This window comes from Bos taurus, chromosome 23 (assembly GCF_002263795.3).
Source record: "Bos taurus isolate L1 Dominette 01449 registration number 42190680 breed Hereford chromosome 23, ARS-UCD2.0, whole genome shotgun sequence".
NCBI lineage: Eukaryota > Metazoa > Chordata > Mammalia > Artiodactyla > Bovidae > Bos > Bos taurus.
Genome location: NC_037350.1, coordinates 7,977,834 through 8,001,168, shown reverse-complemented (window position 1 = coordinate 8,001,168; position 23,335 = coordinate 7,977,834). Strand labels below are relative to the sequence as shown.

The 23,335-nt window shown below is 55.0% G+C and overlaps 1 long non-coding RNA gene across 2 annotated transcripts; it reads left to right on the top strand.

The window, feature by feature from the left end:
• The first annotated feature begins 1,043 nt into the window (after positions 1 to 1,043).
• Positions 1,044 to 21,895, top strand: LOC132343599 (uncharacterized). Of its 2 annotated transcripts, none has more exons than XR_009492511.1 (2): positions 1,044 to 20,279; positions 21,421 to 21,895. It is a non-coding gene; the product is annotated as an uncharacterized lncRNA (long non-coding RNA). The 2 variants fall into 2 exon arrangements; XR_009492510.1 differs by having other exon boundaries at positions 1,044 to 20,283.
• Positions 21,896 to 23,335: the final 1,440 nt, after the last annotated feature.

Sequence of the window (23,335 nt, the reverse complement as noted above, 5' to 3'; positions counted from 1 at the left end):
GTGGGCCTGGAGGCCGTTTATGGTCAGTCCCCAGACTTGCTGTCGCCATATCCCGGCCACACCAGGGACCTGCACCTTCTTGTTCATGGCCCACCAAGGCAAGCCTGAAACTTAGGGAAAGTAAACTCAACTGTACATCAGGCCAGCGTGGAGAATCTGAGGGTCACTGAGACTGAGTATCCCCCCGAGACCTCCTTCCCCCACATAATCCTTTCTTCTCACTCTTCCTTTTTCCCATGGTCCCTCAGAGGAGGGAGGAGGACGTCAGCTTCGAGCCCTGCTGTCCACCTGGCCTCCCTACCTTAAGATCAGATTGTCCTGATCCCCACTCGTTGGTTAGAATGGGAGTCTCCAGGACCCCCTGCCTCCTCAGTGAGGGGCCTGTTGGCTCTCATTGAGGCTGTTCAGCCCAGCAGCTGCCCAGAGGCCCATCCCAGAATTCCTGAAGGCTATCTGGGTACCAGATTTGGGCAACAGCTGTTGCACTAATCCATCCCAAGAATTCCAGACTCTTCTGCCTGGCTGATCCCCCTTATTTAACCAAGTGAACCCTTGAATCAGTTGACATTTAAGGATACAATTCTGTATTAACCCAGAGCACAGAAATTTCCAAAGTGATTTTTCACGGGTGCAATGACTACCACCAGGGCCTTGGCCCGTAGCTTCCCCTTGCTCTGCAGACACACAAGCGCCCCTCGTGCTGAACTCGTGAGTGTCCAACTTTGCCCTGCTGGTCTCCAAGAATTGCTTCCCTTTCCTCTCTCCTACTCTTCAACCACCACCCCCCTGCCACCTTGCTCCCTCACAGAGCTTCAGTTCCTTGAGTAGGTTGATCAACAAGGTGACGGCTATAAAGGAATCAAGTTTTAAAGTAATTGAACTCAAGGAATTTGGGGACCAGGGGAATTCCCCAGAGGAATGAAAATTAGCAGTGTGGTGACCTCTTTGGAAAAGCCCTGCTGTGTTTAATAAACAGCAGGCCTGCCGCGTCTGTTTCCATTCAAAAACATGATCAGAGGATGCATGAGAGGGAATCCCCCAAGCCCCATTATCCACCTCCACAGAGAAGCCATGCTGTAAGAAACCCCCAAACCATTTCTCCTTGGCCTGGGCATATTTTTCCAAACTTTCCAAGGGAAAGGACAGGGTTTCTGTGGCCGAGTCCAGAAATGAGCTCCCTGGCTTTCCCTGCTGTCTGGTTGTTTGGCGTCCTGACAAGCTGTCTGCTCCTTCCCATCCCCTGAAGCTCTGCAAACAGGGCTATCCGGGGTCCTCCAGGTGCTGCTCCTGGCGGTGTGGGCAGCAGGGGGACGCCCCTCCAGGCGGATACCTTTTGGAGATGGATCATGGGCGCTTCAAGCCACAGGTGGTTCCCATCACTCATCTCCATGTAAACCTCTGGCCTCCTGCTCAAAGCCAAGGAGCTCCAACTGGTTCCTTTTCTGCCCGACTGCCGCCTGGCTGGGCTGCCCTGAGTCAGCACAGGAGGAGCCTGGCTGTTTGCTGGGCTCTGGCAGCACAGAGACACAGTGTGCTTGGCTGAGAGTGGGTGTGGGGCTGGTCCCAGTCTCTGTCCTCATGGACCTTACAATCTGGTAAGGGACGCAAGACAAGGATGGCCCCAAGAAGGGAATGGCTCAAAATCACATGCAGAGGGCCTGCGGGGACCCAGCCCAGCAGGCTCTGCAGACCCTTCTCCCCAGACCTAGAATTAGAGGCCAACTTGCCTCTGGGCTGGATCTCAAGCACTGCAGGTCCCTCATTAGCGGGGCCTGAGATCATGTGTCTTTATCTCTTCATTGACAAGGCAGGTGAGGTGCTTACTAGATGGAGTTGGCTGTTCCCCAGACAGAGTTGTCTGGCTGTTTGTCTCCCAGAGCCCACTCAGCCCTCTGCCCTCCACAACCTCCCTCTGCCTATGTTCGGCCTGACAATTCTATTGATGCATTAATCCCCGCTAGGCCCGAGGAGCATTCCTGCTGAACATGCTTACGGCTTGGTCTGGGGTCCCCCAGGGGCAGGCTCTGGTGGAAGGTGGGGGGAGCGGACCACAGCCTCCTGTCTGGGGCTGGCTGGGGTGGGGCTGGGATTGGAATTGGGTTGGAGATTTTGGTGGGAAGCAGAGTGATTACTTGGAGGGACGAAAGTGGGCAAAGCAGCTTCCTTTGTACGTCAGGCTATGGCTGCTCTAAGGGGAAAAGGGGGCGCAGGGTGGCACGGAGACGCAGGGCCACCTGACGTCTTTCTGCCCTACCCCAAAACTGCGTGCGTATGCGTCCATCTTGCTATCTGCTTAGGAAGGCTTGTTTTTTCCTTGCTCATCATCCATGGTGAAGAGGCAGCTTAACATAACATGGGAATTGTGCTTTAAAACCTGTAGACTGCCAGAGGAGTGACTGGGATTCCTTGTTGCCACCCCCTGGGGACCTGTGAGGTGTTTAGCAGAGCATGGTCTTGAGCACACAGGTCTCTTGGTGGGACCCAGTCAGGCTGGCAGCCACAGATTTGCAGAGCGGGTTCTCCTGGGTGGTTAGACAGGATGCGCTGTCTCAGTTCCCCAACTGACCAAGCATTTCCAGAACCCTCTCCTTCTAGCTGCCAGGATTGCCTCCTACCCTCCATCTGGTGGAATTTGGAGTCATCCTGGCAAATCTCTCATTTGTGCAGAAATCCCAAATAGGCATCAAACCAAAGGCAACATTCAGGCTGGGCAGAGCAAAGAAAAGGAAGCTTGGTCTTTGTCTTTGCTCCCTTGAAACTTTCCCTTTCTTTGCCTTTTCCAGCTCTAGACCCCTGCTCACATGGCCCCAGGCTTTCCACTCAAGGGGACCTCAGCTGGCCTCAGGTGGGAAGGTATGAGACATTCCTTGGTCCTTATGTGTAATAGAGGGAGGCGTTACGTGAATTCGGGGGGCCGGGCACATTCGTGTGCACAGCCCAACAAGGTATTAGGAGACTGTGGGTCAGGAAATGGATGTTCTCATCTTAGTGGAGTGGGAAGGAGGCAGGGCCTAGATCCTACTTCCAACGCTGCCATCACTGAGTGGGTGTGCAGTTACTGATTGCATCCATGCCTTGGTTTCCTTCATGGTTGGATTCCAGAGCTTTCCCAGAGTCTCTTCTTTGGTTCTGACAGTCTAGGCTGTAAATACAGTGGGATTCAGCCATTAACTTTCAAGTCAGTTCCATAAAGAATCATCTAGTTGGAATTATCTACAGAGGCCCCACCTTAGCCCCCAGGTTGGCAGGGTCAGAAAGAAACTTGAGTTCACCTACACTGCCTCATCTTCCACCAGAGTCCTTCTCTGATGACTGTGCACACCCATGATGGAGTTTGGTTCACCAACAGATACGTTCACTGTGACCTCCTCCTGGTCTACACCCAGCTTCATAGAAAGAGCTATGGCTTTTTATATGGCATGCACTGGCATCCACTGGGCACATCTTCACACACTGTACCCCCAACCCCTTCTCCATGAGGAATGTCATTAGGATAACCCAGTCCAGTAACCCAGGAAGGAGACCGCCCTAGTCGGCACCACTGCAAGCCCCATATCTGGGTGTTAATTTCTCTGAACACTTACTTCCAGGTGGGTCTAATGTAAAGCTGTAGGAGAAAACCCAAGGGCGGTGCATCTGATCAGCTTGGGGGCAGGGACACCATCCGCCCCCTTACTTATCCCCCTACCTACCACCTACCCTGGCACCCGAGCCGCTGCTTTCGGGGCCTGGCCCAGTAACCCATCTGGGCCTCTCACACCCCACCCCATCCCACCCCATGTTAAATTCATCATCAAGAGAGAAGCCCTTATTAGACATAAATGTTGTCACCACAGAGGTGAATAGGACTAAGATTTCTGTAAGGGACCGATCCGAAAACAATTTAAAATTAAAGCACGTGATACGGTTTCTTAGGGAGACACAGAGTGTTCTGTAGACAAGAAGAAGCCAGTGGGTTCACAAGATGTTTCACGGAGCTGGGCTGAAGCCCAAGTGTGGCCTGGCTGGAGGGGTCGGCCAGCATGGGAGAGGGGCAGGACGTGGACCACCGAGTTTGCTATTTAGATGACTGTGAGGTTCTCCCTGCAGCCCTTTTTCCTTTCTTGGTGTCCTGAAGTCACAAGACTCCCCTGCGGTGGGCTGGGGATCAGCAGTATGGGCTGGCAGAGGTGGGCAGGGCAGGCTTCCATGAGCTCAGGGTGGGCCGCCACCCCAGAGGAGATGACAGTGAGGGGGGAGAGACTGGATATGAGAGGGCAAACTGGCCCTGTGGGGGTGGGGCGGGGGCAGGGAGGTTGAAGGCGTGTGCTTCCAGTCTGGGTAGGAGGGATAGAAATGATAAGCACTCAGGAGTAAGCAGAAAGCGGGCTTCCTCCCTGCTCTGCATCCCGGGGCCTGGTATACAGAATACCACAATGACCGTGCTTAGGAGCAGCGGGGAACTCAGTCCAGGGAAACCAGCCTGGCCCCGCCGGCACCTGCCGTATGGACTTCTCCCTGTGGTCTCTGCCTCTGCAGGGAGGCCAGAGCACCCGCCCTTTCCAGTGGTCCCCACATGGGCACTGACAGCCTCTGCCCCGGGGCTTCCTCCTGCCCCTCCCAGCCGTCCCCTGCCCCAGGGGAGGTGTCCCAGCATCCCAGTGCACCAAGTCTGGTACTCTTGAGGTTCTTCTGACCCTGAGTGTGGCCGCCATGCAGTTTGGGGAGGGGGCTAGTCCATTCCACAAACGGCCGTTAGCCATGTGGCAGCTTCCTCTCCACGCTACCCCTCCCCGGGGAGGACTAGAGTGGGGTCATGGCTTCTGGTGACAGAGGCTGTATCCATGGCTGAAAGCCACCCAGGAGAGGGCCCTGCTACCTGGGCCCCTGGCACCGAGGTGAGGTCAGCAGAAGAGCCTGCCCTCCTGTTTTCCCTGCTTTCCATTCCCCCCAGCCTCCCTGGCCATGTGTTTGAAGAGCTTTTTTCTCTAATGGGTAACAAGCCAGGCGGGGGCTCCTAATCCATGGAGGTGAGAGAAGCCCAGTGTTTCCTTCAGTGTTTCCTTGTTCAGCAAAAATCTAAAGAAGCTGTGTTGTCCCGCACGTGGGCATGGAGTCACCCCTGGACTCCCCGCCTGACTGTCCGCCATCCCAGCAGTGGGGAAGACGCGACCTGCTAATCATCTGTTCAGTCTCCCGCTGAAGCCCAAAAAGCAATTCTCAGAGCTTCTCCCTGCACCCTGGCTCGGGTGAAACTGTCCCACACCTGTCCCCTGATGGTTGGGTCTGCCTCTGGGGCTGCTCGGGCTCTGGTATCTTGGTCCTGGTTTTAATGCATCATATCCACGTCCTGCCTTGACCTTTCCTGAAGCGAAGGGGAGTCACAGGGGAAGGTTGAACAGATGCACAGGAGGCCGTGAGTGACACCGAGTGGGATGGGGATTGGGGGCCTCGGGCAGAAGCCCCTCCTCACCTCCGGATGACCACGCACCCCTGCTTCCTTCCCAGCGATTCTTCCTAATCCCCTCCTGTCTTAGCGCCTCCCAGATCAGCCTTCTGAGATCCAGAATCCCTTTGCCCTGTACTCTCTCTTCACCCCACCCCCAGCCACATGTCAAGCTGACGTGCCCCCACTGACTGCCCTGAGGTCAGCTGGGCCGGGGCATGGTACACACAGCTAAGACTCTCTCTCTGGGGCCAGGCGGTTGTTTTTACAAGAACCATGAGCACGGCACAGCAGCCACTGGAAGGTCTATTCAACTCTGATTGACATGACCAATGTCTGCTGAGCACTCAACCACGGGCCAGGAACTGTCCCGGGCTTAGGTACGCTGCGAGGTCTGGGGGCCCAGTCCTCTCTGGAGTCCGGCAGACGCTTCTCTGACAGACAGGAGACGGGAGTGTCTGCAGCACACAGAGAACCTGCCCCCCGCCACCTGATACAGTCAAAGACATGGATGTCCCGGGACAGGGCACTGCCCCGGGGGCCCGGCCTGGTGCTGGCTGTGGCCTCTGTCCTCTTTTCAGGGCAGTGTCCATCAGCGTTCTCCCCCAGCTTGGAGGGATAAAAGGGATGCCCCGATCCCCTGATTCTGCAATTCTTCTGCCCTTGCATCTTGTCCTTTCCTCCCATCCACCCTCCCCAGGCCTCGCCAGACTGCACCCCGTCTCAGCTAACACGGGTGGGTGTGGTGGGGAGGGCATGCAAGGACCGGAGTGCCCCGGGTTCCCCCAGTCCTTGCTGGCTGAGGAGCCTAGAGCCAGCCCTCGGGCCCCGGGGAAGTTAGATGGGCCGCCTCCGACGTGATTCAGACTGCAGCTGTCAGCTCATGGCCTTCTCCGCCTCCACGTGGTAATAACAGTTTTGAGCTGTAAAGGAAGGTCACTAAAACAGGACACCTCGCACACAGATGCTTCCAAAAGACACCTGCAGGAGAAACAGGGCTTCCTGACCTCAGGTCATGGGGACTGTAAGCGGAAATGGTCCCCAGGGAGGCAGTCTCTCCTTTCAGGGGTCTGGCTTCAGCCTATACTGAATGCCCTGCAACTTGCTACATTTTTGTGCTTCTGTTCGAAGTCGCCTTGCTCTTTTTGTGCTCCGGTCCCGAAGCTGCCCCTGTCCTTAACCTGAGGCAGAAGGGTCCCCTATCTGCCCCCGGCACCCTGTTCTTCTTACCGCCCCAGCCCAGCCACACCCACTGTGCTCAGGATTGACCAACAGGGTGAGATGGAAAAGAACGAGATGAGGCAGCACCTTGACGGCCCCCACAGGGGGAGGGAGGTCCAGGCCTGGGCTCCTGGCCTGGACTGCTGGTCAGCGCCACAGAAAATGCTTTCTAGAAGCACAGGCACCTGAACCACCTCCCAGAGCTTTCAGCCATGCAAGTCTGGAGAGGGCTTTGTTGGGCTTGGGGGCAAGAAGCAGAGGCCTCACTTAGACAAGAGAAAGCTCTCCTCTTTATCCCACTGACAGTCTCTAAATGGGGTGGGGGGGAGGAAAAAGAGGTGCAAAAACCGCGGTTGGGAATAGTTGTCTATAACTGTTACCAAACTTTTGAAAAACCAAGAAGCAACAAAGAAATAAAAGCAGGAGATAATTAAGTACATCATTGTACACACCACTTGTTAATTAAGCTTTTACTCCGAGAACCTGACAGAATCTGCTTATAAGGTGAGAGCGTGCGGGCAAGCGGCATATGGCAAGCCATCTGCAGTGCGGACGCGCCGTCAGGACGTCCCTGCCCCGCAAAGAGCAGGAGACGCTAGATGTGGTTTTCCGGAGCGAAGTGATTTATCTTCATTCTCTGCAGAAGAGGAGTTGGAGGTTGGGAGGGACGATGAAAGAAGGGCAGGAAGGGGGCGGGGTGCGGGGCGGGGGTGGCGGTGGTTTGCTCCTCTGTAAGGCTGTGACACCACGTCCTCCACGCAGACCACACATCTCAGCACCGCTCGCTCCAGGCCAGCAGTGCTCTGGGGACCCCTTGAGTCCCCTTGTTTACCTGTCTGAGAGCCAGTCCTTAAAGGTGCATGACACACCCAGGAGAGGAGGCCCGGCTGAGGGCTCTGATCAGCTCCTCTCTAAAACTTTCCTATGCCGGGGGATCGCAGGCCTGTGGAAAGCCCTGAGAAAGGTGGATGGGTGGGTGGGGGCGTCAAGAGCCCCCTTATTTCTCAACCGCCAGCCCTCCGCCTGCCATTTCACCATTAGAGTTTCTGCTCTCAGAAGTCCTTCACCTCCTCAAGCCTGGTTCCTCAGCTGTAAAATGGAGATAAATTAGCTACCAAACCGCTGCCCTGGGTTGATGTAAGAGCTGATAAGGTGATGCAAACAGGGTGAGGTTTACCTATGAATGGAAGTATCATTAAAAAACAGCCTGGAGTCCTGCAAGCTCACACCTCTGCTTTCAGTTAACCCCTGACCAGCGGAGTTGGTCACGGAGTTGGTCACGGAGTTGAGCACGGCAGGTCCAGGGCCGTGGATCCAACCCCCCCAGCCCCCTTCATTCTAAGGGCTTTCCCAGTTCTGCTGCTTTGGCTCTAAGACTCTGCATGTCCAGGCTGCTGGAAGAAGTGGGGCAACGTGGAAGATGGGTTCTTTTGGATCAACTGGTAGCTGGTCTCCAAGAGACAGGCTTGGTGGGAAGAGAGCAGGGCCGGGGTGTGGACACCGCCCTGCCAGGCCCCCATCCCCAGCCCCGATGCCAACTAGGACGCTCTCCCCAGCCCCTCTGTACTCAGAATATGTCCCCCCCACCGCGGAGCTGGGACTGCCTTGGCCTCGTGCCCCCGGGCCCTGTCGTGGTGTGGTCGCACAGCCAAAGCACGGTGACCTGTGTGTGGAAGTCCCCAGCCTTCCCCCATGGACTCCTAGTTGGGAATTGCTCTCTGCCCAGATTCAGGCCAGAAGCCCAGCCTTTCGCTTCTCTACTTCAAAGTTGTGTGTTGGGGGGGGACCCTCCACCTCTGTCGGTGGGCATCCATCCACTCTATACTTGTGGGAGACTTTCCCTGCCCACACGTATTCCAGGAAAGCCCCTGTTGGGCCGTGGAGACGAGGCTGCCTTGCTCCCGGGCTCACCTCACCTGCCGTCTCTAGCTGTCATTCCAGCAGGGCCCACTGCCCTTGTGCTCCATGGTGGGCTCACGGTCCCCTTCCTGCCACTGCTCCGGCCCTTTACCAGTAGTTCATTCTCCCACACAGGGAGCCCTGGGAGACCCCTGCTACCGTTGCAGTGAAGGACCCTGTGCAGACCCCAGTCGGCTCCCTAGAGGGTAGGGCTGTGCCGGGCCGTCATGACCGGATGGAACAGGCACTAAGCTCTGCAGAGCTGTCAGGGCCTTTGTTTCTGGGGCACCTGGGCACAGACTTTCTCATGCTTTTCTTCCCTGAGGAGGCAGCCATGAGCAGTGATGGGGGAAGCGGGGGGCACGGGGCACCCAGCGTTCCAGGCTGGGCTGACACACCCACTGGTCTGGCCCTCTCCTTCTTTGAAAGTGGATGACAGTGTTGATCCCAGGAAAGACACAGGTCCCTTGAAGACAAAAACCCTTCACACTCCCTGTCTCTATGGATTTATTACTTTCTGCATCTTATTAACAAAGGAAACCCCATCATAGAAATAGACTCTTGGCAGCAGAGAATCTCAGAGGCGGTGAAGTCTGCACCCCCTTGCTTTACAGATAAGGAGAATCAGGCCCTCTGGGCAGGGGTGACTTGCCCAAGGTCACCGAGGTGACAGGAGAACTCCCTGCCCCGAGACCCCAGTGCTACAGTGCACGGCCTGGCCAGCACGCACCAAGCAGATGGAGAAGGTGGCTTCAGTGAGGAGGTGGCAAGCGAGGAAAAGAGGAAAAGCCACTTTGCGGCCATCATTGGGAAGGTGGTTCTTCAGGACAGAACACTAGGGTGTCCCAGGGATGGGCAATGGCTGCTGTGTTTCTGAGAATGAACCCCCGTTTCTATCACTAAGGGCCAGAGCTCCCATAACTTTTTCTGACCAGCTGGGATATCTTGGGAGAATAAAGGTGGAACTGGGGCTTGGGGTGGGATAGGAAGTGAAGGCCAGAGAGACGAGCCAGGAGGGAAGCTCGTGTCCAGGCCCAGATCCAGATGGCTGTCTGTGGCCCAGGACAGATGAGAGCCATCTGGACACCCTCTGAGTTGGGTAGGGTCTGCCCAGCCATGGGGAGCACTGAGTCAGCACAGAGCTTGGCTGAAGCAGACAGGGCATTCACAGGAGGGCCTAAGGCACCATGGGCCCTTCTGGTCTCTGGAAGCTTGGCACCTCTGGGCTGGAGAGGTGAGGATGCCCAGCAGGGGGAAAGGAGCCCTTCTGCTGGTTTTAAATTGAGGGCGGGGGTGGTTGGAGAGATGAGGATGGCCATGGGGGTTGGTCAGGAAGGGTGGGGCAGCTTTCTGGGAACGTGCCCACCCTCCCCCACCCCCCAGCCAAGCAAGGAAGTGAGGGGTCAACAGGTGAGGGCCCTTGCTCCAGGCATGGGACCCTCTCTCCCCCCCTGCCTCACCCCTGCAGACAGTTTCAGAGGCCCTCCACAAAGGACAGGGTGCCTGGGGTGGCAAAGAGTAACATAGACTCTGCTGGCCCACCCAGCACCCCATCTCCTCCCCAGGCCCCCAGCCCCACAGTCCCCCAGGGACATCTCTCTAGCCAGTCCTAGGATCACTGGAAGGCTCCGAGAGCGAGCCAGAATCCTCTTTGGAGCCTTCACCGTCCTGTGGGGGCCAGCCTACAGAGAGACTGCCCTCCCCCAGGAGCCCCAGGGAGCCAGGCCCCTCTCCTTAGGGCCAGCACCCCCTAGACTCCTCTTCCTGCACTTGCCCTAGAGGTCCTCCAAGCCAGGCCTGGTGGGTGAGGAGTTCTGACCCTGGCAGGGTCCCCTGGCTGTCCCATGGGCCTCCTCTGCTCAGCCGTTGGGGAAGGCCCAGGTGGGATCCCAGGGTCTGGTCCCCAAGACCTCGGCCGAGTACCCCCTGCCTGGCCAGTCCTCCCCAGTTCCTCCTCCTCTCCCAGATGGCTGCTTTGTCAGAGCAGCCCCGGAAGACAGAAGCACACTGTCTTCTTCAGTCCTGCTCCCTCTGAGCCTCCAAAGCCTGCAGATCCTCGCTGGCTGAGGCCCTGTCTCGCATCTCTGACTCCGCACAACCGCCTGCCTCTGCTGAAGCTACAGTGCCACCTCACTGCCCTTTTTCTTGGGGCATGGAATTCCTGCTCAGGGCCTCTCTCTTGCAGGCCCTTCTTATTTGCAGCTGCTTGTCATGGAAAATCTGGGCAGGTGGGAAGCAAGGGGAAAGGAGGTGCATGCGTGCTCCATCGCTCAGTCGTGTCCAGCTCTGTGCGACCCCATGGACTGCAGCCCGCCAGTCTCCTCTGTCCACGGGATTGTCCAGGCAAGAATACTGCAGTGGGTTGCCATGCCCTCCTCCAGGGGATCTTCCACACCCTGAGTCTCTTATGTCTCCTGCATTAGCGGGCAGGTTCTTTACCACCTGGGCAGCCCAGGGGAAAGGATGTTATGGAGCAAAGCAGGTGAAGCTTTAAACAGTGCAGCCATTGAGAAGAGACTTCTCAGGGGAATATACTGAGCTGACCCCTGGAGATAAATACCCTATGGGAGGTAGAGTGGATCTCCGGAGATCTTGCCCAGGAATCATATGAATTGGTCATCCTGGGTATAGCACTCAAACGCACAGCTCTACTGTATGAACACTTGTATTCTTTGTTTATTATAAGGAACACAGTTTGAAAGCAGAGATTTCAAACTTCGCTCCTTGCTCTCCATGCATGAAGGGAAGATATTTTGACATTGTTTTTTTTGGTGGATCCCCAAAAACAATGTGCATGTGGATGAATGACAGTTCTGTCACCTTCTGCTTGTCTATTGCTTTTTATCAGGTCTTGACTCTTTGATCATCTTCTGAGAAAATTCCCAGAAGGGGACCCAGGAAATCATCCTACCCATCCCCCTACCTCTGGTTTGACCCCAACTCATCCCCTCAACCACCCAAAACAAAGGAGGAATAATCTCATGCTCAAAGCTTTTCACAGCTGAGACTCATGTATTCCAAGTCCTCCCTCCACTGATGTCTTAGCATAGGAAGGAAGGCATGCTCTCCACCCATCCATCCATCCATCCATCCATCCTTCGATCCATTCTTTTATCTTTCCCACAGCATGGAACTTGGAATTTCCAAGAGAGTCCTAGTTGAATATAATTTCATTTTTTAAGGAAAGGTGATATATTTCAACAAACCCGTTATGGACTTGATCTTTCTTAAACCTTTGTGCGAGTGACTTCACAAAGGCTACAGGTATAATGGCTGCTTCCAAAGGCATCGTGACCGAGGAAGGGCACCGCCCAGCACTCATGTGAATTGGGAAGATACTGCTGGGTCCAGGTCATGGGTGGGGCCCGTGGTAGTCCAGACAGACCCATCCTGTCGCCAGGAACTGGGGCCAGGTTTCCAGCCTCAGAAAAAGGGGACCCTCAATGGCTCAGAAGGGACTGAGTGAGCCTGGGGCACTGGTTCATGGGCTGTAATCTCAGCCAGTTCCCAAAGAACAAATGCCAGTTATTTATTTACATTGAGAATATAACTGTCATGGGGACCAGAGCCTCCTGTTGGACCCATCAGCACACTCCCTCAGAGAACAGTTGCTGTGAGAAGGTAAATGATAATTGAACGTCTGGGGCAGAAGTCAGACTGGAGGCGAGGCCCTTAGGCGTGCATTTGTATAGTTCTCTACTGAGAAAATGTCAGCATCAAACAAAACAGCTATGGAGGGGCTTCAGCCATCGGACAGAGGGAGGCCCATGGCCCCAGAAAGGAGTTCTGACCTACTTCTTAGCTTCTCAGCCTCTTCTGATGCCTGGGGGTCCCTCTCCCCCCACGAAGCAGAAAGTTTGCCCCCTTTTACAGAAAGGCAAACTACCAGATACTCACTTTTCATGCTCCTTTGCAGCTTGGCTGTGGGGTGAGTCCCAAGCCCATCAGTGGTGCACAGCACCCCAGGCCTCAAGTAGATGCTGGGGGTGGAGAAGTCTCCATTCCGGGGACAGTGGTGACCGGGCTGGTTTCTAAGACCAGCTGTTCTTCCAAGAGCCTCTGCAGCCCACAGCCTCCAGGCCTGTCTATCTGCTGTGCAAACTGCAGGGGCCAGGGCCTTGGGGGTGAGAGTGGTGGCCTCTGGACCAGCTCCAGGGCTGCATTTCGGGTGCTGTTCCTACTCAACTGCCTGGCAGAGTCTGAACTGCCCGGTGTCTGTTTAGTCTAAAGTTCCATTTCTGCTCACATCCACCGGTGTCCTTCTCTGCGACCTGCAGATAAGAAGCCTGCCTGATAGATGACTCCTTGGCACTGCCACCTGTCAGCTGTCCAGAGTCACACCGCTGGGCACGGCACACCTGGGACAAGTCCCGAGCTCCCGGTGCCACCTTGCATGCCCTGCCGTCAGCCCAGGAGCTGTAGGGAGCCACAAAGGCCACGTGTGTGCCAGAGACACGTCCCTCCCAGCCTGGCGTGGCGGTGAGAGCAGACTGTGGAGACAGTGGGTCGGAAAGGTGAGGAAACGGGCCGAGAGGAAAGGGGATGGTTTTCTGCAGAAAAGACATTAAACGAAGCCTGACTATTCGGACAGTAGAGCTAGGAACTGACTCGAGATTGAGGACACGGCCCCTGTGCCAATATGTCACTCCCCTCCCCCAACCCCAGCCCCGGGTTCTGAGCCCACAGCGACGGGGAAAACAGGAAAGCGAGCACTTGGCAACAATTAATTGCTGAGATGCAAAGAAAAATTGTTTTGAATATTAGAATTATAGATATAAAGCTATTAGGAGCATGATTCAGAGTTTATGAAAACATTATTTATATTGATTTATTCCCAGAGCCATCAAGACTCCTTGAAAATAATTAAAGTTGACATTTCCATTGCTGAAGCTAAATGTTGATATCGTGTAATGAAAATTATATGCTTGGGATGGGCTGCGCATCTAGAAAGCATTAAAACAAATACCAGCATCGGGGGAATCTCAGTCTACCCCCCCACCCTCTTATTATGCACCCAGCCACCCATGGACAGGCCTCTGAGGCTCTTCACCCACCGGCCCCTGGTGGTCAGTCACCCCAGGGGCTCCCAGAAATGATGAGCGGGGGCGAGGGGCACACCCAGGGCCTCGAGCAAGGAAGGGGCTCAGCCAGAGCCATGAGCTGGTGTGCAAGGGTGCAGAGCGCACCAGCCCAGCAGGTCCTGGGTGGTGACCGAGCAGGCCCAGAAGGAGGAAAGGAGGTTAGGGAAGAGAAGGGCGGGAGCCTGGGGCCAGGAAGTGGGGAGTGAGGACGGCAGGGAGGCTGCAGGAAAGGGAGGCGGGGAGGTCTCCCTTCCAGCCTTGGGAAACTGCCTGCACTTGCGTGACCTCCAGGCTGGCAGCTGAGTGCCAGTCTCCACCTCTCTTGAGCCCCCGTGGCCACTGGGGTCTTCATCTGCTGATGGCTGTATAAGAGCCGGTGGTGGCCTCTCAGGAGCCACGACTCGTGTCATCACCTCATCCTCTGAGAGCCATTGTGCTGCTCTCCGCCCTCCTCTCCACCAGGCGAGCAGGGCAGCTGGCCTCGTGTCCACCTTTACCAAACCTGAGGGTGGGGGTGCCCTAAGACGACGGATTTCACACAGCAAGATGGGGATCCTTTGGTGAGTAGTGAAATCAGTTTCATGGGCTGTGACCAGCATGACCCCACACACGCAACACACACACACATGCACACTCATGTACACACACAGGGTAGAATATACCAGTGGGTACGGCAAGCAGTGAAGAGTAAGGTTCTATGAAATTTTATGTGCATGCATATATGGGTCCTGTGTATTTTTTTTTTCCAAAACAATGTGAAGCTGTTTGATAGTCTAGGACTTTGTCCAGATTTTAATGTTTCTGTATGAATGTGGGCAAACTTCTATTTTGATTCTAGGATATGTTCCTGGGGGTTAGGATGGGGTGGGGAGGGGGTTAGAATCAGTTTAAACTACACACACTCTCCCACACACTCAAGCACACTCAGATACACACACAGGGACACACGACAGACCAGCAGAGACTCAGTATTCATGGTTTGTCTGCACAGCCCCCTCAGGAAAAGTTAGTCAAAGGCACCAGCCAGTCACCTGGGTTCTGGGCTCACTAAAAGCCCACAGACCTGCCGATTTGCTCTCATTGGTAATTTCCATATACAGGCAAGTGCCGCAGCAGGAGCTCCGTATTGCTGCCAGATCCCTGGCTCTAGAGGCTCATCACCTGGAGGCTTTGGGGTCGACTGAACCCAATACTGTGCAACATTGCGTGCATTCACTCATTTTTTGCAACTTTCCTGAATCATCTGTGTCCCATGCTCCGTGTTTAGAGTTGGCAATTTTGAGACATCGGAATCGAGTCCCAGCCTTGAATTGTCTCCTCTGATGGGAGACAGAGCCAGGCCACCCCGACAACACAGGGTCCTGTGGGCTCTGGCAGCCATGAGCCCCAAGGAGGGGTGGGCGGGCACCAGGACAGTCCTGCAAAGGACAGCACCCCACACAGAAAGGCGCAGAAGCCTCAGGGGCCCCAAGGGAGAGGCTGTCCGGCTGGCAGAGGCCTTGGGCGTCCAGGGAAGATGTGAAGTTCTTGGAAAAGCTGGGTGGCCCCAAGGGTGGGGGTCGGGGAGGAGGCTCCAGACGGAGCAGGGGCTCCCCAGCGTTTGGGGGGAGGCTCAGGTCAGGTCGGAAGAGAATGGCTATCCATTAGCTGCCCAGACTGCAGTCAAGTCACTGCTCTGACGTTTTAGAGGGGAGACTGCATGAGTGAAGGTGCCCCTCTCTAGGGGGATGAGGCTCCAGGGAGGGAAAAGCCCCACCAGCATGGGGAGAGGTGTACCCCCTCAGATCCTGGGTCTCTCCCTCAAGCCTCCTTACCTCCAAGTACTCAGGCCTGCCCTCCTCCCCCACCCCCCAACCCAGACCCAAGAATCCTGGATGGGGCCAAAAGTGGGCTGATGGAGGGGATGGGGGCTCAGTGGATATAGAGACAACACAAGTTGCCTGAAGGACCTTTCCCCTCAGATTCTGGGCCCCGCTTTTTACCCATCCAACACCGCCCTGCCCCCATCCTTGCCCCACAGAAAGGCCCAGAGAGGGGAGACCCTAGGGAGTGGCCCTTGGGCGTCTGTGGGGAACCCTGGCTCTTTCCCTCAATGTGTCCCCTCCCTCTTTGTGTCAAGAGCCTCTGCTCTCTTTGGGGGATCCTAGGGTTCTGGGGGGCACATGCTACCCCAGGGCTAGACCACATGACCTGGGCTGAGCCAACTGAATGCCTTCTGGTCAGGTGACCTGCATATCTATCCAGTCCAGCTAGAATGCAGCTTAGGACACTGGCTGTTCTTTCTCACTTTCTTTCCTGCATAAATGAACTCAAAGCACACAGCCCCTAGAGATTCTGGAAGACATCTGGGCAACTACTGAGTGGTATCAGCCTTGGAAGCCTAACTGTGGAAGACAGGGGAGCTGTGGAAAGAAGCCTGCCTGCTGGGCCCCTGAGAGGCTCCCTGGTCCCATGGGTTCCATTCCCAGTTTTCCACTCACTGGATGTAAGGCCCTAGGCAACTCAGAAGAGATGCTAATGATGGAACTTAATACACAGGTGTGAGGCTTAAAGGCCCCAGTGCAAGCGCCTACCACTGCCTGGGATGCTCAGAGCAGGAGCTACCATCCTCTCATGCCTGGCCCTGTTCTGCAGGCTTTTCTGGCACTAATGTAAGTCTCATACACCAGGCAATCACTCTGGTCAAACTTTAAAAGATGAGTAGAGGGGAAATGAGTAGGAACTAAGAGAGGTGGCAAAGGCCCAGAGACGTATAAGGTCACGTGATTATGGGAAGCCATGAGCAGCTCATTATTACTAGATTCCAGGAGAAACCCAGGAGCAGCAGGTGACCAGAGCTGTGAGGAGGGGCCCCTCACAGGAGACCTGGTATACTTGGAGGTGAGACATTCTCTGAATCAAGGATCACAGACCCAAATGTCAAAAATCAAATGTGAGAGCGAGTGGAGGGAAGCATGGCACGTGCGAGAGGAGAGCAGAGAAAGGCCAGTGGGACTGAAGGGCAATAGGGGCTGGTGGGGACTGTGGCTAGAGAGCACAGGCTCCCATCTGGCCCCTCTGCCCTGTTGCCTGCAGGGATTTGGACTCAATGGGGCCACATCTGGTTTTGTTTTTTCAAGCAAAGCCAGAACCCCAGATTCATGTATGAAATCTCCTGATTTCAAAAGATAATGAATTTAAATTTCTCAGAAATACTGGGGAGGCCAGTGCCAAGAAGGTCCTGATAAATCATGACTGCAGGTTATGTTTAACCCACAGGCTGCCAGTTTCAGGCTCTGGTGTGGGCGGTGGAGGCACCCTGATCAGGACAGCAGCATCTACTCTTTGTCTTTCATAACAGGGATGCTGGCAGTGTGGGAATAACTGATTTAAGGGCAGCTGCCTGGGGGGTGGGAGGGATGCTGGAACACTCCAGATGGGGATATTAAAGACATGGACAGGGGTAAGGAAATGGATCTGAATTGAGGAAGGTGTAAAAAGTACAGTCAGCTGGGCCAGGGGGCCCACACGTCCCTCTCCAGCCCATAGGACCTGCATCCTCCGTGAGCCCCAGTTTGGGTACTGTTCCCCTGGCACGCAACCTGCCAGGTCATCTCTGGCTCACAGGTGCGGATGTACTGAGCAGAATGCAGTGCCTGGAGGGCAAGGGCCGTGCTTCCCTCCCTGCTTCTCAGGACCCCGACACACCCCATAGGGCACCAGGCCCATGGTGGACCCTCGCCAAACACTAACTCCCTTGGCAGCAACTGCGATAAACCTATCCCAAGACAGCCATGCCGTCAGCCAGTCAAACACACGTGCACAGACCACCTCCTCTGTGCCAGGCTCTGGGACAGCCAGGAACATGTCATCTCGGCCAGGTAAGTAGCTTAGTCACCCTGCCCTCCTGGAGCAGTGCGGGAGGGGTGGACAAGAAGCAGGTGATTCGTCAAACCCAGGAGAAAGAGATGGCAATCAGCGCTGGGGGAAACAAGGCAGGCACCGTGGGGATGAAGACAGAGCTACCAGGGATGCAGGGAGGCCCCTCCCGAGGAGGTGACTTGAAGGCACCAAGTTGGGGGAACACTGGGCGGGGAGAAGGTTCCACCTTCAAAGAGGCAGAGGTGGGATGTAGTTGGTGTGGCTGGACCAGAGTGAGCGAGGAGCGGGAGGCAGGAGGTGAACCAGAGGGCTGAGGGTGGAGAAGGTCTCGGCCCCATGGGCCATTGGGAGATCTTGGACTCCTGAGTGCAGACTGGAGGAACTGCAGTGGTTAGAGCAGAAGAATGGCATGGTGCAACTGGAGCTAACAAGACGGCCCGGCCGCTGCACGGAGCGTCAGGTAAGGGCAGGAGCAGCGAGGCCAGGCTGTTTGCCATCCATCTGGAGGAGCAGGGAGCCTCCAGACCAGACGGGGAAGGTGTGGAGGTGGTGAGACCTGGCTCGCATCTGGAGGTGGGGCTGGCGGCCAGTTGATGGACTGGGTGTGGGGTGTGAGAGAGGAATGGAGGACAGCTCCCAGGACGGGGTCTGACCGGAAGGATGGGGCTGCCATTCAGCAAGAGGAGATGAAGCTTCAGGAGGAGCAAGTGGGGTTTTTTTCTTGCGGGGGAGATGGGTGCAGATCGGACAGCAACAGAGATACGATAGTTGCCGGCAGGAAGAGAGCACCGCGCACACGTGAGGCTCCAGCAGCCCAAGCACTCTAAATGCATAATCTCATTTAATCCAACAACCCAGGGAGGGAAGTGTCGCTTTTGCACTCTTTGGCTGGACAGTTGGTTAAGCTATGACTCTGCGTTCCTTCTGCTCCTCCTCGCCTCCCTGTGCCCTCTCCCCACAACAAACCAAGACAAAACTTGCACAGCCAGGTAGTGAAGACAGAGAACAGAAACTGCTTGAAGGGGCTTTTCTTGCCTTTTGTCAGAGCCTGAGCTCAAAGACGAGCCAGTGTCTGGTGGGGCTTGGGAAGGGGAGGCAGAGCCTCTGGCCAGGCTGTGGAGGGACTCCGAGGGGCTCCGAGGGGCTCTCTACCTCCTCCAGAGCCCCAAGCAGCAGACCACAGTTCAAAGAAACCACGAGTGCCCCCGTATCTTAGTGAATGGAGACAGCAGATACTTGCACGACCTTAATGGGGAGCCCAGGCGTCACTGAGAAGTTCCCTCCCAGAACAGCAAGACTGGGTGTTCAGGTCAGATTATTCTGGTGATAAATGACAGAAAACCTGGCCAGCGTCGCTTACACCCTAGTTGTGTGCAGAGGCTGGTCTGCAGGGACTTGCAGGAGCCAAACATGCCTCCCTTCCCAACTCCACATTCAATGTCATCCAGTGGTAATATGAACCAGCTACAGTGAGAGCATTTACACTGTGGGAATTGGCAAACACCACACATCAGGACCTTCCTCCCAAATGCTGGTTGCTAAACATTGACTAGCTCATTTCTGCTGAACCCTTTTCCTCAGAGTGTATTGTGACTTTTACTGGCTGACACCACTGGGACACCCAGGGCTAGAGCTGACTGCAGGCCATCCAAATGTCATCCCTCGGGCTCAGACTTTCTCTCCTCGTCATGTACCTCCCAGGGTGGCAAAACAGAGCTGGGGTCTAGCTTCAGATCCTGTAAGAACCACCTGAGAGACCCCAGAGGAGGAGGCAAAAGCTTCTCTGCGCCCTTACCCCCGCCAAGTCCCAGCAGAAGCCACATAATAACTGAGCCTCGTGGGTCCCACAGGCCACACGCTCACCCTGAATCAATGACAATGACCAGGCGCTGGTGGTCCTAAGACAGAGCCACATGCAGAGTTCCCTGGTGGCCCAGTGGCTGAGACTCCTGCTCCTGATGCCGGGGGTGGGGGTTTGGTCCCTGGTCAGGGATCTAGATCCCACATGCCGCAACTAAGAGTTCACTTTCTGCAACTAAAGATCCTGCAACAAAGAGCCCGCACACTGCAACTAAGTCCCGCACAGCTGAATAAGCAAGAGTGAGACTTGAGGGTCTCGAGACCGGGGGGTGTTCCAGGTACTGCCTCTCACCCGAAGGAACTGCTGCTCTGCTCCTACCCTCAGCTCTGGCCCGGGCCCAGGGGTGACCTGGCCGGGCTCACTGGGGGGCTTTGGGCCCCTCCTTCACCATCTCTAGTCCTGGCATCACTTTTGGATTCGGTGGCCCGCTCTGACATGCTCCGGGCCATGTAACTCTGGGGGTGCAGCAGACAAGACCTCAGCCTGCCGCGGGAGGCACCAGCCTCAGAGAGGGACTGACCACGGGCTCGATACACTCCCAACCAGACATGAGCTGGCAGTCACACAGCACTGGCCGCTGTGGGCTGGAGAGGCAGGCATGGGTGCCACCCTGTGACATTTGCCCAACTGTCACACACACTGTCTCTCTCTCTCACAAACACAGATGGTTGCAGGGGTGAGAGTATCAGATGCCTTTGAGATCTTCCCCCACCCTCCATCCCCCAGCACTTTTCCTTGGCAATTCCAGGGCACCCTGAGGGAGGGCTTGGTCAGAGCAGAGGGAAGGGATGACTTAAGCCTTGTCTTGAAAGCCAGAGTCACGTCCACAACCTGGGCATCCTCCGTGTCCTCCACCACCTCCTGAGTCCTGAAAATGTCCCATTCATCCACTTGAATGAACACCTCCTTTGCTGCTTCCTAACGAAGCCATGTAGGTAAGGGCAGCCTGCCCCATCCCTGTGTATGCCCTGGGCCCCTCGAGCCACTCCTGTGTGTTCTGACCTGCTCAGAGTGCTGGGGCAGGAGTCACCCTTGGGAATGCCAGGGCCCCAGGGGCCCAGAGCAGACCTGCCTCTTGGGGAGGGTTGCTTAGGCTCTCTTGGCACAGGCTCAGCCAGGGGGCAATCTGCAGCTGGGCCTGTCCTGTTCTGCACCCCATACAGCTCAGCCCTAGTCCAAGAGGACCCTCCCTCACACACAAAGCCACAGCACCCCAGCCTGCCCCGGGGGTGCCTTGGACAGATGGAGGTGGGGGAGCAGAGGCGAAATGCCAGTACACAAAACAACCAGCCTCGGGCTGGGGGGTGGGTGACAGGGAGGGAGGGGAGGATGTCCCAGGGAGGGTTTCCCACACCTCCCTCCCCTCCCACCAGGGCTACTGCCACTTCCATTTATATAGTCTTCCTAGACTCTACCAGCAACCTTCATTTAGGGAACTTAGGTCCCAAAGAGGGGACACTTTGAGGTCGGGGGTGGTGGGCAGGCATCCACCCTCAGCCCTCCTGCCTGGGACCTCATCCCCATCTTCACCACTGTCCTTTCCTTGGGCCATTCTCTAACCTTCTCAGGACCTCAGTCTCATCATCTGTAAAATGGGTACTTTGGGCTTGGTCATCTCTAGGGCCCCTTCCCTCTGGGTTAGCTGCATCCTGCCATCCCCTGGCCGGGATTCCCTTTGGCTGCTAGCCAGCTGTGCTGCCTCAGGCAGGATTTTAGCCTCTCTGGGCTCGTTTACTCCTTTGTACACTGGGCTCAAAGCCGTTGTTCTGCTGACCTCAGAGCCTGTGGTGGGGGTCAAACATTATCAAGGATAGGAATGTAATTCTTTTAAAAAAATTTTTATTAAAATATAGCTGATTTACAATGGGAAATAGATGGCAAAACAGTGGAAACAGTGTCAGACTTTATTTTTCGGGGCTGCAAAATCACTGCAGATGGTGACTGCAGCCATGAAATTAAAAGATGCTTACTCCTTGGAAGAAAAGTTATGACCAACCTAGATAGCATATTCAAAAGCAGAGACATTACTTTGCCAACAAAGGTCCGTCTAGTCAAGGCTATGGTTTTTCCAGGGTTCATGTATGGATGTGAGAGTTGGACTGTGAAGAAGGCTGAGCACTGAAGAATTGATGCTTTTGAAGTGTGGTGTTGGAGAAGACTCTTGAGAGTCCCTTGGACTGCAAGGAGATCCAACCAGTCCATTCTGAAGGAGATCAGCCCTGGGTGTTCTTTGGAAGGGCTGATGCTAAAGCTGAAACTCCAGTACTTTGGCCACCTCATGCGAAGAGTTGACTCATTGGAAAAGACTCTGATGCTGGGAGGGATTGGGGGCAGGAGGAGAAGGGGAGGACAGAGGATGAGATGTCTGGATGGCATCACTGACTCAATGGACATGAGTCTGGGTAAACTCCGGGAGTTGGCGATGGACAAGGGAGGCCTGGCATGCTGTGATTCATGGGGTCACAAAGAGTCGGACACGACTGAGCAACTGAACTGAACTGAACTGAACTGAATGTATGCTGTACAGTAAAGTGTTTCAGGTATGAATATATGCATTCTTTTTTATATTTTCCATTATGGCTTATTTCAGGATATAATTTTCTGTGCTATACAGTAGTACCTTGTTGTTTATCCATTCTATATATAATAGTTTGCATCTGCTAATCCCCAAATCCCAATACTCTCCTCTGCAACCCTCCTTCCCCTTGTCAACCACAAGTCTGTTTGTTCTCTGTCTGTGAGTCTGTTTTCTGTTTTGTAGATAGGTTTACTTATATTTAAGATCCAACATATGGAAGTGATATCGTATGGTATTTATATTTCTCTTTCTGACTTAGTTCACTTAATATGATAATCTCTAGTTCCATCCACGTTGCTGCAAATGGCATTATTTCCTTCTTTTTTTGGGGGGGGTCACACCACACGGCATGGGGAATCCTGGTTCCCCAACCAGGGATCAAATCTGCAGCCCCGGGCAGTGGAAGCTCAGATTCTTAACCACCAGACCACCAGGGAAGTCCCTGTTTCATTCTTTTTTTTATGACTGAATAATATTCCATTGTGGGGATTCCCAGGTGGCTCGGTGGTAAAGAATCTGCCTGCCAACGCAGGAGATGTGGGCTCAATCCCTGAATTGGGAAGATTGCCTACAGAAGGAAATGGCAACCCACTCCAGTATTCTTGCCTGTGAAATCCCATGGACAGAGGAGCCTGGCGGGCTGCAGTCCATTGGGGCCGCAAAAATTCAGACATGCAGAGGGAATGAGCTTTCACACACAGAGTATCCCACTGTATATACAGACACATCTTTATCTATTCCTCTGTCAGTGGACACTTAGGTTGTTCCCGTGTCTTGGCTGTGGGGACGGTACTGCTGTGAACACGTATCTTTTCGAATTATAGTTTTGTTCAGGCATATGCCCGGGAGTGGGATTGCGGGATCACTGCCAGCTCTATTTTTAGTTTTTGAGGAACCTCCATAGTGTTCTTCATAGTGGCTGCACCAACTTACATTCCCACCAACAGTATAGGAGGGTCTCTTTCCCCCCACAAAGAATGGGAATGTGCTTTGAAACCATGAAAGCCGCTACAGATGTGCGGTAGCGGGATTGCCTAATTCTGGGGTCTCCAGGTGCCAGCGAGGCTCCGTTTTGTTTGGCTGGCCGGGTGTCATCTCGTATTTGGATGCCATTAGGCAGAGCGCAGCCGGTTTGGTGTGCGCCAGGCCTCCCCTCCGCCTACTTTCTCAGAGCAGCCAGCAGCATCATAGCCTGCCTTTGTCGTGTTAATATCAAGTCCTCACTCCCAACTGGAAGCTTCTGGGGTCCTGTGGGTACCTCCCAACAGGAAGATCATTTGCGTGAAATATATGGCTTGTGGAGGGCCCAGCCCTCACCCTCCAACCCCCGCCCCCAGACCCCCAGCCTCCTGGGCCCGAGGGCAGGAAGGGGCCCACTGCCTCCAGCCATAGCTATGACAAACGACTCT